The 13,837-nt window shown below is 35.7% G+C and overlaps 1 long non-coding RNA gene across 2 annotated transcripts in view; it reads left to right on the forward strand.

Moving 5' to 3' along the window:
- LOC136791153 (uncharacterized) overlaps positions 1 to 13,837 on the forward strand; it is a 169,799-nt gene that overhangs the window by 83,327 nt on the left and 72,635 nt on the right. For both annotated transcript variants that reach the window (XR_010832554.1, XR_010832555.1), the window contains exon 3: positions 2,603 to 2,677. This is a non-coding gene — a long non-coding RNA (uncharacterized lncRNA). The remainder of the gene's footprint in view (positions 1 to 2,602; positions 2,678 to 13,837) is intronic.

Raw genomic sequence — 13,837 nt, forward strand, 5'->3', positions numbered from 1 at the left:
TGTTAGAATTCATTAGTAAGCACTAAAGTTTTAGATGATAAAATTTCAATTAAAAATATTGATTCACTTGGCAGCATGCTTCGATTTCTTTCATCCTTGCCTGATACAATAATTGCAAAAGAATTGTAAAAGACTAAGCTTAAGGTTTTCAAAATTTATGTATTTAAAAAAAATCAGATTCCAGATTTTAACTGAAAATGTTATTAGTGGGTGGGATACATTTCTGAAAGACAATATGTATAGGTAATATATAGAACAGTAGGATAGATTTTTTGGATAAAATACATATGCTCAAGGAAGATTTAATAAGGAGGCTATTTTTATTAAAATATTTGTTTGCTGAGAGGTTGAATACTTAAACGTAGGCAAGAATGAAAGGAAACAAGCCCATGAGGCTTCTAAGCCCTGTTCTCTTAACTGGGTTTCATATTCTGTATATTCAGTTCAGATAACACTCAAATGGAAAATCTTCCCGGGTAATATGTATTGCTAAAATAGCATGAGTTGCTGCTGGTTGGCTCTGCCCGCTATTTTTCAACTGTATTTGCAGACATTGCTAGGATGGCTGAAGACAAACATCTATGCCTGTCTGCCTTTGTTCATGTTAAAATTATCAATAAACATGGTATTTATTATTAGATGTAGTAATTTCTTACACAATTTTCATGCCCATGGCTGTGAAGAGTCCTTTAGTTAGAGAAGTACCAGTATATCCTTTCCCATCTCAGTGACAAATAATCTGATCTTGGGTGCCTGAGTGATTTTTTTTTTTTTTTTAAATCATGTTGAGGAGTAGGGTAGAAGAAAAGAGAAAAAACAAACAAACAAACAAAAAACCCACAGCTGTTGCAGCAGGAGGAAAAGCAGATAACCTAACGGCTCTGCTCAGAAAAATAAAGAAAAATGTTGGGTTTCACTTTGTCTTCCTCAGTCCTAGCCTTGACTGTCTTTCTTCGGTTAATGTAGGTTTTGTTCAATGCTTGTACAGCATCTTAGTTGCCAAAACTTGTTTCTGCTGTCAGTACAAATCCTTCAGGTATGCCTGAGATATTTGCCAGGACTAGGGACCTTAGTGTTTTTAGAGTCTATGTCCAAAAATATTTCTCAATAATAGATTTCTGAATATTTTTATATGCTTGCAGAGGCATTTTAGTCTAGTGAGAGCTGTATCTGAGCATCTACAGGCAGAATGGCTACGCCCATTTATTTCTGTAAGTTATTCTATTTATGTAATAGGATATAATAGGATGTGTGATGTTTGCTTTCTCCCATTTAAAAGGGTTGTTGCTTATAAGCTTGAGTTTCAGTATTGAACAAATTGTGATTTAATCATATTGTATGTTAGTAAGTCAGCAACAGTAGTATATCCTTATTTAATGCTGGCGCATTTTTCTTCAGGCACTTTGGCACTCAGACACTGAAGAAATCTCTGTCATATAAACTGCACTATCTTCTCAGTTTGATCATGTTATTATTGCAGATTTATACAATTAAAATAAATGCTGTGTATGTACTCATTTTACAAATGTACTTTTCATTCTAATACATTCTAGTACTAGGGATAAAAGGATTGCTTTCTAGAAAAATAAAAAAGTACCTGACTATGAAGTTGGGAACCAAATTCTGCCTTCAGATTTTTCCTCCACTTTCGTGGAAGCCAGATCTGTGCATCTGTGCCGATACTGATTCAGGAGCTAACAGTTGAGATTAGCCAATCCACACCAAACAAGTGAAGAGACTTGGTTTCTAGCCTAATTTCTCAGTACTGATCTCTTAGCAGACTGTAGTATCAGTTGTCATCACTCCTTTTATAACAGCTGGACATTTTCTTCCCTATTAACAGGTTGACTCTGAGTCTTATATGGCCTTAAGTCCTGTTGAAGCAATGAATTTTGTTGTGCACAAATCTGTGTTAGCTTGTTATTGCCAAAGTTTCTTTGTGATCTTTTTTCTTCAGCTGACTTGATCTGAGTTGTTCCTAAAAAGTTGCACTTTTAGTTTTTTTGCCAGTTGTTCATGATAGAGAAGGTATGCATGTCTTCAGAGGGTAATGAGAAGGCTAGAATACATAGAATGTGGAGCACATAGAGAACGCCCTTTGAATTCAGGGTGTCTCACTGCATGTACCTAGAGGAAAATTGCTCATCTTGATGCAATGAAAACATCTCTTATTTGTTAGTTATACCAACATATATTTAGTAGTCTAGCTAAGAATAATTGAATAACTAATCTATGTCCTGCTTGATCAACACATGATTTTGAAATAGTGACCCTCTGGAGAATGAAGCTGTTTCCTCTAGTGGAAAAATGTACTATTTTGTTATTATTTTGACTTGATTTTGAAAGGTCAGAGATGGCATCTGGGTACAGTGTTGCATGATAACAAAAAGAAAAAAAAAAGTCCCTTCATGTCTTTGTTGGTTGCCCACTTGCTTCAAAGACTATCTTCACTTTTGCTCTGTTTACAATAAATAGGTGTTCTTCCTATCAAAGCTTGAAACTGTATGGTGAACTTATGTTGTCATGGGCTGATGTATCATTCGCAGAAGTGAAGATGTAGGCCAAAAAATACGATCAGCCTTACTGTCATTTTCGTTTCTAGCCCACAGGTAGAACTTGATTCATGTTGAAGTGTGGGATGAGAAATGTGCTGAACTTCTCCTTTCAAAACTTTCCGGTAAGCAGCTTATATGTGTGCAAAGAATAGATTTGATAACTGTTGTTTTCATCTGCTTTTCTGCCAAATTACAAGGTCAATGTAGTGATATTAAATTCCATAACAAAGAATTGTTGAGACAAAGTACATGATCACTAAAATGATAAAAATATAAGGGTGTTGAGGTTGGTTAATATTAAAACTATTTTATATGCTTATAGATCATATCAATTTAAGAGTCAGAATGAATCAGGATGATTTCAGTCTATTGGCATATGATTCCTGTGTTTGATATTCTCATTACTTTTTACATGCATTTTGATAAAAAAATATTTTCACATTTCTGTTAAAGACCAATTTTTTACAAGAGATTTCAGAAGACTTTATAGAGTTGGATTTTTTGGTGTTTCACAGTGTCATGTTTAAAATGTTCAGTAGACTACAAAAGCATCAGTATGCCTGCTGTATCAGCAGCTACAGAAGGGACATTTCTAGATAAGATAGCTTTAAATTCGGACAGGTACATAATATATCACTAACATTGTAACTTCGCTTCATATGAGGAAATTTCAACTCCTGCACTATGCGCACCATTTCCAAAGTGCATCTTTCCCCTCTAAGTAAACTCTCCAAACCAGCTTTGTTCCTCTCATTTTATGTATGCCAAAGTTTTTCTGTCCCAAACAACTGAAATTTTATTTCTCTGTTGGCTAGATTAATTAGTTTCAAAATGGACCATGCTTCTGTGATTTCCACAACATCAGTGAGTTCTTGCCAAATTAATTTTCTGTTTGTCAATGGTCCATTAACTACAATATAAAGCCCCTGTCCCCCAGGCAAAAATGCAAGCAGCACATATACTCTTGTTTTGCTGTGTTGGAACAAGCAAATAGACAGTAAATACATCTGCCATCAGGTTGAATCCAGGCACTTTTCCAGTTTCTATAAATGATGAACAGACGGAAAATACTTGACGTGCTTCTGTTGGCCTTTTGAATTCATCCAGTAAAACCAGATGACAAACACATTCTACATTGCATTGAGCAAAACAACATTACCGATGACCGTTGCCCCCAGTACAAGTCTTCATTCCTAAAAATGAAGGAAGCCAGGGTGAAGGGATCTAATAACTTCCTAAAGTGCCTTCTGTGAAATAACTGAAACTCCCCAAAGCTTGACTCTCATTATTGTACAGTAGAGACAGTGGTGTTTTAAATCATTTAAACTATTTTTGAAGGTTTAAATAATTTTCACTTTCATTGGCACATGATTTATGTGGCTTCCTCAGCTTCTGCCTTCACTAGCCAACATACTAGCTTTCAGGCAACATGAATCTATTCCACTATCGGAATAAATTCTTCTGAGTAGGAAAAGTAATGACCTCCTTATTTCCAAACCTGTTCTATTATTTCTTTCATTTTATTTGATTAATTTTTAGCTGTGCCCAGATAAGGCATGAGTGCCTAATAAGAGAGTGCTAATCTCAACAGCTGCAGCAAGTTTTAACATTTGTAAAGTAGCTTCTTAAGAGAAGCCAATGTTGCTTTGCTTTATACTTTGATGTAATTTATTTTATTTGATGTTGTGAATAAAGCTGATTGCAAACAACATGGAAATGCACTCAAGCAAGCAAGGTTAGTGGTTTCCAGGAAATATTTCTGCTTCATAACCTGGCTGTAGCTGGTGAGATTAAAACAGAAGAAATGTGTGGCAAGCAATATCTTGATTAAAACTTGTATTATAGCTATTTTCCTTAAAACCAAAAACATACCTCAGTGAGAAAAACTATTTTAATATTGCGTAATAGTAATTGTGTAGTACCAAGCTATGGAGGGTATGACACAATGTAGTCTGAACTGTTGCACAGATTTGCCAGAAAGTTGCACAACAAAGGCTTTGCTGGATTTGGTTTTCTGGACCCTGCATGCTTCAAAACCTAGGAAGGGGACTATGAAAATGCAATTGATATTTTTCTGCTGCTCCTGCCTGGAGACATCCTTTTTCATGACCATCAAAATGGTCTATTTCTCCCATTTTATCCTGGGTGAGATGATGATTTTGAGAGAATCCCGTGGCTCTCCTAACCTTAATGTCATATACAGATATTAAACAAATTAAAATTCCTCTGATGATCATGGATAGAAGGAAAAAAATATTGAGGTCTCAATTAGGTAAAGAGGCAAAGCCTTTCAAATACTATGGGTAGTTCTTAAGTGTTTATGGATGCTTACTCCAGATATATTCAAAAAGAGGAATAAATGGATTTGTCAGTGTGAAAAGCATAAGAGCATGGCTTGAAGAAGGTAACATGTAGACATATGGTTCATAATACCTCTGATTGTAACTCAAAGGTGCATAAAGATATGTGATATGTTTAAACCCTTGCTTTTGTTGCATTCTCTGCAGCTAACTCATTCACTTTTTTTCTATTGAAAGTCCCTCTAAATTCAGTACTGTATTAGTGCAAAACACGGCTGAGGCATATCTTGTAGATTTTATAAGATAGGGTTATCTTGTTGCATATGTGCTTGACTATGGCTGAGCTAGACGTGGTTCGGTTCATGTGTAATGGGTTCAATGAGTGCCTAGTGCTTCAGATATATTGCATATGTTTGACAGAGTTGATGTGTGCATGTGTAACAAATGTGATTAGATGTCCTAGGTGTATCCAATATGCCTAGTGTTCACTGGGTTTTTGGATGTGTGGAAACACTTAACAAATGTCCAGAAGTCTCATATTTATTGAGGACAGACTTTCAAGTGGAAAAGGATTAAATAAGGTTGTTTCTTGGTAATCTCCCTTATACCTCCTGTTCATACTGCAGATTTTGGTTGATTATGCAGTTAGTGGAAAGCACGTACTTCTAGTGCCCTGACCTTCATTATGACTATAACTGTGTGACACAACGGCTTTCTGAAGTTAAAAGCATGATCTGAAAAGACTTCAAAGCTGCTACAAAAAATTAGTATTCCTTGCAATTCCAATGCATACATCCTTAGCGGAAACAATTTTAAGACAAAATTTGCAAGTGGGACTAGGTAATCATTTGCTATTTTGTCTTGAAACTCCCAGGCTCAGAGCGAAATGTTGCTGGAAAAACAAACAAACAAACAAAACTAAAAAAAACTCAACACCATTCTGATGCGGCCATAGGATTCCAACTCATTAATTTTCTGTTAATAGAACAGTGATTAGACTAAATGAATTTGTATTCTGTTGTCCCATGAGGAAATAAGTTGTTATTATTTTTATGTAATACAGAAGTTGAGGACAGTGAAATCCCTTCAAGTTAAATGGGCATCTTCACTTTAACAAGATTTTTAAATATTTATAATTATTATTCTAAGGATCCCATATTGTCAGTGTCTGAGTGTGTGCATGTATATTATACGTATATATAAAAATGCATGTATACTATTTCTCTTTTTGTGTGATTATCTATATTCATCTTATTATTGGCAAAGGCTCGAGGCCTAAATGCTCTTTCACCTTCCTATGGCATTGAAAGACATTATGCTTAATTTATTTTGAAGTTTTAATTTAGATTTTTTTCTTTGAGGAAATGTCACTTGAATGTCCTTAATCTGTTTAGGTTCCTGCAATATTTCTTAAATGGGAAACTGTTAGAACAGGAGGCCTGCAGAGAGGCTTAACTCATACAGGCTCCTAGGACAGCATTTCTAACCTTACAATTCATTTTGTTTCAATGCTCTTCTTAGCTTCAGTTAATTAATTCAGCTTCACTTCTCTCATCCATAAACCACCCAATGACAATTTTTTTTCTCAGTTACTTGCTATTTTGTTATTACTTGAACAGTTCATAGCCTGAGAATGTATGAAAATTTAGCCACTATAGAACTCAATGTTTATGATTTTTCTAATTTTTCTACTTTGCAAAAGCTCTTCATTGTCTATTAAGGGGTAGAGTAAGAGATGAATGATATATTCAGATGAATGCAATATTTTATGCATGATTTATATTTATGTTTTATTATAAATAATAGGTTACTATCTCTGGTTAAGATCAGTGTATTCACATGGACCGAGATTTAGGAAATAATTCAATTAATCATTTTTATTAACAGCACAATTTGCTCAAAATTTTAAGAAGTATGGATATTAGAAGCATTGCTATCTTTTTATTCTGTGTTCCCTTCTGCAAATAACTAAATAAAGAGTGATATATACTGAAGCCTAAATCATACTTCCAAAGCAATTTGAAAACCTATAGCCATTTAACTACATGACTAAGATAACTAATTGAACTCTGAAAATATTTACAGCTTGTTAGTTAACACAGTTTTTGCTTCTTACTTAATACACATGAACAAGACAAGATTTGAGATCAATGACACCAAGTAATTTAGCATTGTGATATTTACATGGGTATAACCTATGCAAATGTAATCAATTATGTGGATGGATTCATGAATATGAAATGAAATGAGTAGAAAGCTTAGATATCTTGATTTTGGAGGTGTAAGTAGAATATTAAATGAATAAATATTATATTTAAAATCAGCACAGCTGACTTACACACGAGAAACAACCAAAATTGAGCTGATGCCATGGCTTGAGTGACTTCAGTGAACAAGTTTCCTTTTTCTAGAAGAAAGGGGAGATGCTATGTAGCAGAGCTAAGCTCAGAGAACGTAGTGTTTTTATTCTGCGCAATTTGGATAAATCTTTCAGAATATTGAAGGAAATAATATGTAATCAGTTCGAGGAACAAATTGTTTTAATATTTTCAGTCTGATTGGGTATCCAGATGAGTAGGAAAAAAAATACATTGTATTTAAAGTTAAGTAATCCTGGCAAGACAGATCTCTTAGCCAAGAAAGAAAAAGTGTATAAAAGCAGTGGTTAGGAGGTGACAGATTTGAGGCCCCAAGTATCACCCAGGTATCACAGTGGTTCTAAGACTGCTTCCTGAAGTCGTGGTTCTGGACTAGGTCCGTAGAGGACTTTGGTTGCAGCACATTTTTTGGTTGCAACCCCCCTACTGCTTGCTGAAATGGTCTCTTGGGGTTTGCAGAGTAGCTGCAAATTTAGTCTTTTTTTTTTTTTTTTGAAGTGTTTCTGATAGTTCATATCATAATTTTTCAAGTACAAAATAGCTAACTGTGGTTCTATTCTGATTTAAGAGATCATGAAAACACTGATAAATTTCCCTTTGAACAGAAGTTCAGGCTCTTGGTTGAATGCCAGTGGGCTCTCAGGAGACCAAAGTCACTGCTGCTAGAGGAAGGGTTGGATTAGTGCAGGAACAAGGGTGGAGTACAAGAATAGCAAAGTGGGTAAAGAGCCCTAAAATTGTGCCAAAAAAAAAGGAATCTAAGAGAAGGCAAGAATGTTAATGCTGGATAACATCTATGAATTGCATTAGAGCTAGTTTTGATTTATTTTCATCACTGACCTTAGACCATAAAATTACAATATGCTAATCAAAAGGTACTGTTCAAGTCGGGGGGAATAATCAGTATAGAAGAGCATTAGTATATTGTGTGGGAAAATCTGAACGATGTGAAGTGGTGGAGAAATAAAGGGGAGAAATTCAATATTAAGAAATGAAAGATTATCAACTGTTACGAATATTACAGAGGGGGCATCTGTGAGTCACTGTTTATCAGTTGGAGGGGTTGAGAAGGATGGTATGAGCATGTTTAGGAGTTGTGGTGTGGGAAGAAGTCACAGATAGAATGTGATGTTGTGGTGGTTTTACCGTGCCGAGGGGAAGAAGTAAAGGAAAGAACAACTCACGGGTTGAGATAAGGATGATTTAATTAAAGGGAAGAAAAAATAATTATTAAGGAAATATTATTATTAATTAAACAATTTAACTAAACAATTAACAATTTAACTAAAGGGGAAAAAAAGGAAAGGGGAAAAGGGAGGGGGAAAGGGAAAACTAAACAAAACAAGTAAAGGCTATGTGGAAGTGCAGAGGAAAGAAATTACTCTCTGCTTCCCACAAATGAGCGATGCTTGACCACGTCCTTGAAGCAGGGCCTCAACGCACGTAGCCGGTGTTCGGGAGGAGGACAGACGTTTTCACAACGAGAGCCCACCCCGCCTCTCTTCCTCCTTTTTCCACCTTTTATTGCTGAGTGTGACATCAGGTGGTATGAAATATCCCTTTGGTTGGTTTAGGTCAGCTGCCCTGGTGCTGTTTCTTTTCTCACATCTTTGCCCACCCCTAGGGGGGTTAGAGAGAGTCCTGATGCTGTGCCAGCACTGCTCAGCAGCAGACACAACACTGGTGTGATACCATTGCTGTTTTAGCTACGAGTGCAGAGCACAGCACTGTATGGGCTGCTGCAGGGAAAGTTAACATCCCAGCCCGACCCAGTACAGATGTGCAAGTCCAGGTCTGTTTTCCATGAAGGTGAATACAAACTGTAATGAGTGAAAGGACAACCAAAAGGAGCACCTATTTAGTTGCCCTGTGACTGTGGTGGTAATGAATTTTTAAAACACAAGATTATTCTGTGTAGCTATGTATTTATCAGTAAGTAATGAAGTTAATACATCCAATACATTTACATAGTGCTTAAATTGTTTGCCTTCGTTATTTATTAAAACATTTTAGGTTTCCTGAGTGTATTTTTCCTGCAGGTACAATGTAACTATAATAAATTACCATTTGAATGAATATTTATAATACAACAATGCCCTCAGTGCTGCAACACATATTAGTCATGCTACTGGTTAGAGCTTCTATGAGTATTTTACTAATGTGCGATTTTGTTATGCTTTGACTTACATTAAACAGTTCAAGATAAATGCAACCGTTTATTCTTTGATTTGAGAACAGTCCTCTTTTGTAGTTTAGGGACATTAAGGATGCATTTTTTGGGACTAATGAGCAGTAATACTTGTTAGTATTCTGACTTCATAGTTGGTACTCCAGTTATCTACTTCATTTCTACTTGTTCTTACACCAGGATTCAGGGTTCAGCAAAGTAAGTTGCGCATACTGGATCACCCCTGGCTGCTCTCCAGCCTGTTAGGAACATTTCAAATGTTCTTGTAGATGTAGTTCGGTTTTTTGTTTTTTTTTGTAGTCTCAAGAACGTAATTGTACAGGGAACTGTAGACACGCAGCTTTTTTTTTTATGTGGCACAGATAATGCACATGTGCAGAAACTAAAACAATCTAGAGACAGTCCTTGTGACAAAAGAAACAAAGGCAAGAGTCAAAAGAGGGGTGTTGCTTTTATTTCATCTTTAGTGGCTCTTTTACACCGCCAATGGCAGATTATGGAATATAAACTTTGTGAACCAGCCTGGTGGGGTGGCTGAGCTTTCTAACCTGGTCACTCACTGTGCCGCAGCACCCTGTATTTCTAAGGGGTCAAGAAGAACTGTTTTTATTTCTTTATCCATTCACTGTGCCGTATCTGTCTTCCTCAACTTCTAATGAAATGTTTGATGTCCATATTCAAGACAGAGCCATGCTGTTCCAGAAGTGCTGACATCCTGAATTATGTTCTGTGCAGCACTGTGCATCTCTGATGCACTGAAATGTTTAGGAATTAATTTTTTTTGCAGAGCTGGGAGGGAAAAATGAATGAGTGATGCAAACAGAAAACAGTACTGATAAGTAAAGAATTAAAAGCCCCCAGACTGTTTGTTTACCTTCGTTATCTGCAAGTTTCAACATATCTGCAATAATTGTGTTCACCACTGTAGGTGAATCAAGTATGGACTAGTTTGAACACTGGAAGTATAATTTCCCAGTTGCCACACTGCTTACAAACAAGAAGAGGCTGAGTTGTCACACCAAGCAGGTAATGTGATGCCTGTGAAAATGAAAGCCCTGTGCTCACAGTGTGAAGCTGTACAGTTAGAACAATAGTTCCAGGTCTGTTCTAATACCTTTAATTGTCATGTGTTTCATCTAGACATTGAAGCAACAAATGTTTAAGTCCTCAAAAGTAAATGTGGCAATACACAAAATTCAAAGCTTTTCTTTGAAATTTGGAACTAAAGATAACACCAGAATAAATATACTCCAAGAAACTACCTGTCTGTGCATTGTCAAATACAAATTGTTAGAAAAGAAAAAATGCTGCAGTTGAACTTCATAAAAGTGTACAGCTTAGAACGAGGGAACAAATGATCATCATGTCAAGAAAGACAACATTTTGCAATATTTAGAAGCTTGTCTAAATATTTGGCTTCACAGCACTGAGTGCCATGTTTTTGCATCTAAAACATATGCAAATTTGTAGGTTTTCTGTTTTTTTTTCCTGTTGTCTTCTCCTAAGCAAAGTATACAGATGAGAAATGCAAATACTTGAGTCAATGTGGATACACACTTGCCTATGTATTACCTCATTGCTTTGTGACCGCCTCTAGCCATGCTGAGTGATTACTCTAAATGCTCACAATTAACATCACAGGTGGAAGAAAACTTATAAATAATCTAACAATATCAGAGACCATAATTTTCCTAGCTATAAACAGAACTCCTGTTTTGTATGTGTTATGATTGGAGAAGAGCAGGAGATGGGTGTTTACTTGCTCAGACCTTCGCTCTGTCCCAGAGTACAGTGGAAATGATAGATCACTTAGGATGCCATTAGCTCTGCCTGAAGTAGCAAGCTAATGCAAGGTAAATTGGAGACCTGAGTTTAATCCAGAAATGGACCAAGAGACATAAGGTAGTACTTAGGAACCGTTACACTGGCTCTGCAGAAGGTAGCGTGCCACAGAATTTGGAGATGGAGCACCAGATGCCCAAACAACTGAACCTGATGTTCAGTTCATTATTCCTAATAACCCAGAACTATTCTTATATAAACAACAAAACTCATATATGGAGGTTCCTGGAGAAAGCAAATCTCTTTTCTTTCATTCACGGTTGCTTCCTAGTGCTTCTGGCATTTCAGAACTCTTGTAGTCAGTAATCAACATGCGTTAATTTTAAACACAATCTTTAAGATAACTGTTGAGCAAAGTCTGCTGCTACTCACAGGTGGAACAGAAAGGTTGTGCTTTTTATAAGTTGGTAAAATGCTTTTATTTATTGAGCTTTTCTTACAAGCTTGGATTTGGAGACCCCAAATGCTTCAAAGGAATTCTATAAAATGCTTGACATGGTGCAATTGCCCCATGTAAGCTGGTGACAAGGTTAAATTCTTCAGCAGGGTTCAGAAACATGCAAGATGAATTCCACAGCCCTGTTGTTGCATGGCACGTAATAAAATTGTGGACTTGTACCTACCTTTGTGGTAGAAGTTCAAGTAGCTAGTCAAAAGCATAACCTGGAATAGGTGCACTTCTAACATCCAAAGAAACTTGATTCCTCCCATTTTAATGGTACTTAATTTCAATACAGACATATTTATTCTGTCTTGTTTTTAACGTATTTTACAGATCTATATTTTCAGTTATTCTATATTATTTATTTCATATTATATATTAAATTATTTCTATACTACAGTTTCCATATATCTTGTTTTTTTTTAGCTGCTTCAATTCATTGAGTTTTGTTTTTGTCATGTTTACACTGTAAAATTTGTGTGAAATCAAAAAAACACAGGTTTTGATCAAATAGCTGTTAAATTTCTTCCTTTCATTCTTGTTTCTTTACTAATATTTTTGTTTCCCTCTGATATCTTTAAGGCTTTTAATTCAGCTGTTGATGATTTTTCAGCCATCCGTTTCCCCCGACATTGACTTCCTTGTTACTCTTTCTCCTCCTATGGCCCTTTGTACAGCAGTCACACACAAGTGCTTTTCTTGTATATTCCATTGTATCTGCTTGATTTTCCAAACATAATTCTGAAGAAGCCAAAGAGCTGTTAGCTTCTACAGAACAAAAAAACACATCAACTGATGTAAGCAATATCTTTTCAAGATAAATTAGAGATCTTGGTTTATTTTGTGCCTAAAATTCCCTAAGGCAATGCTATTTGTGAAGTATTTGTGATAGCAAATCATTTTTTTTATATTACACTCACTTCTCCCTCATAACTACTAACTCAGATGTCTACCTAGGAAAATGGGCAATTCCTTTAGCTAAACATTGCCATTCAATTATTTTTCTACTTTGCTCAGTTTTGTCCACTTCAGAATGGCAGTTTATGCTTTGTAATATTGCTATAAGTATTTTCGAGAGATGGAGAAGTTATAAATAATTTGTAAACCTTTCACTTAAGCATACATCATAAACAGAGCGGTAACTTAACTTTCAGGAAAGATGTTAATTTGTATAATCACAAATAAAAGTTGTGCATTCAGTAAGTTTCTTAAAGTTGATGGGAGAAGATACTTGTTGACAATGCAGATAGAGCCTACCTCTGAGTTGACAGATGATGACTTAAGTGTATGCACAACATCATCTCTTTTTGGCATATATCTTAACCTAATGTCAAATCGCAGAAGCACTGCTTACTGTAAGAGTTTTATAACAAAAATAGACTAGAGTATTTACTTCTAAGTTCTTGTTATAAGCTGATTCAAAATCAGTTGTGAAATGAATTTTGATGTTACAAATGTCAAATACAGCCAGTGTTTCTGTGCTCTTAATGTCACCCTGACATAGTCTGATTGAGACATCTTCTGTAATCATTATTGTTCATTAAGATTTCATTTTTTAAGTGTCTTTACAGTGATTGCAAAATTTTATGCCTTTCTGTGAAAGAATAAAAAAAATTGTTACAGAAAAGCCAAGACTAAATGGGACTGTGGAATCAGAGATGCAAGTGAGCATTGAAAAAAACAAAACAAAAAAACAACACTGAAACACCAAAAGTTAAATATGTAGGAGATAAAACCTGACGTGGTAACACGGCTACAGATGTGCATAAATCAGTCTCATATCAAAGATGTTAGCAGTGGTGTTTACTGTGAAATACAGATGAAGACACTTGTTTTTCTAATAGTGTCATTATAAAGATTTCGGTGTGTTCTGTATACTTAAGCCTTCAGACGACTTGCTTCTTGGTTTAAGACAATATATTAAAATCATTACCTGTAAATAGTAAGCATTAATTTTTGTTCAGTTCATCTGTCTTCCTTTGGGTAGAAGCTGTTACATCACCAACCTGTCACCTCATTCCATGCTTCCAGCAGGCTTGAAGGAAATGGCACGGTCTGCTTGTGAAGTGTTACTCCCAGGGAGTACTGGAGGTCCAGATCATACCTGCGAGCAGCTGTTCTTAAACTTACTA

The sequence above is a fragment of the Anser cygnoides genome, chromosome 6 (genome assembly GCF_040182565.1).
Source record: "Anser cygnoides isolate HZ-2024a breed goose chromosome 6, Taihu_goose_T2T_genome, whole genome shotgun sequence".
NCBI classification, from domain to species: domain Eukaryota; kingdom Metazoa; phylum Chordata; class Aves; order Anseriformes; family Anatidae; genus Anser; species Anser cygnoides.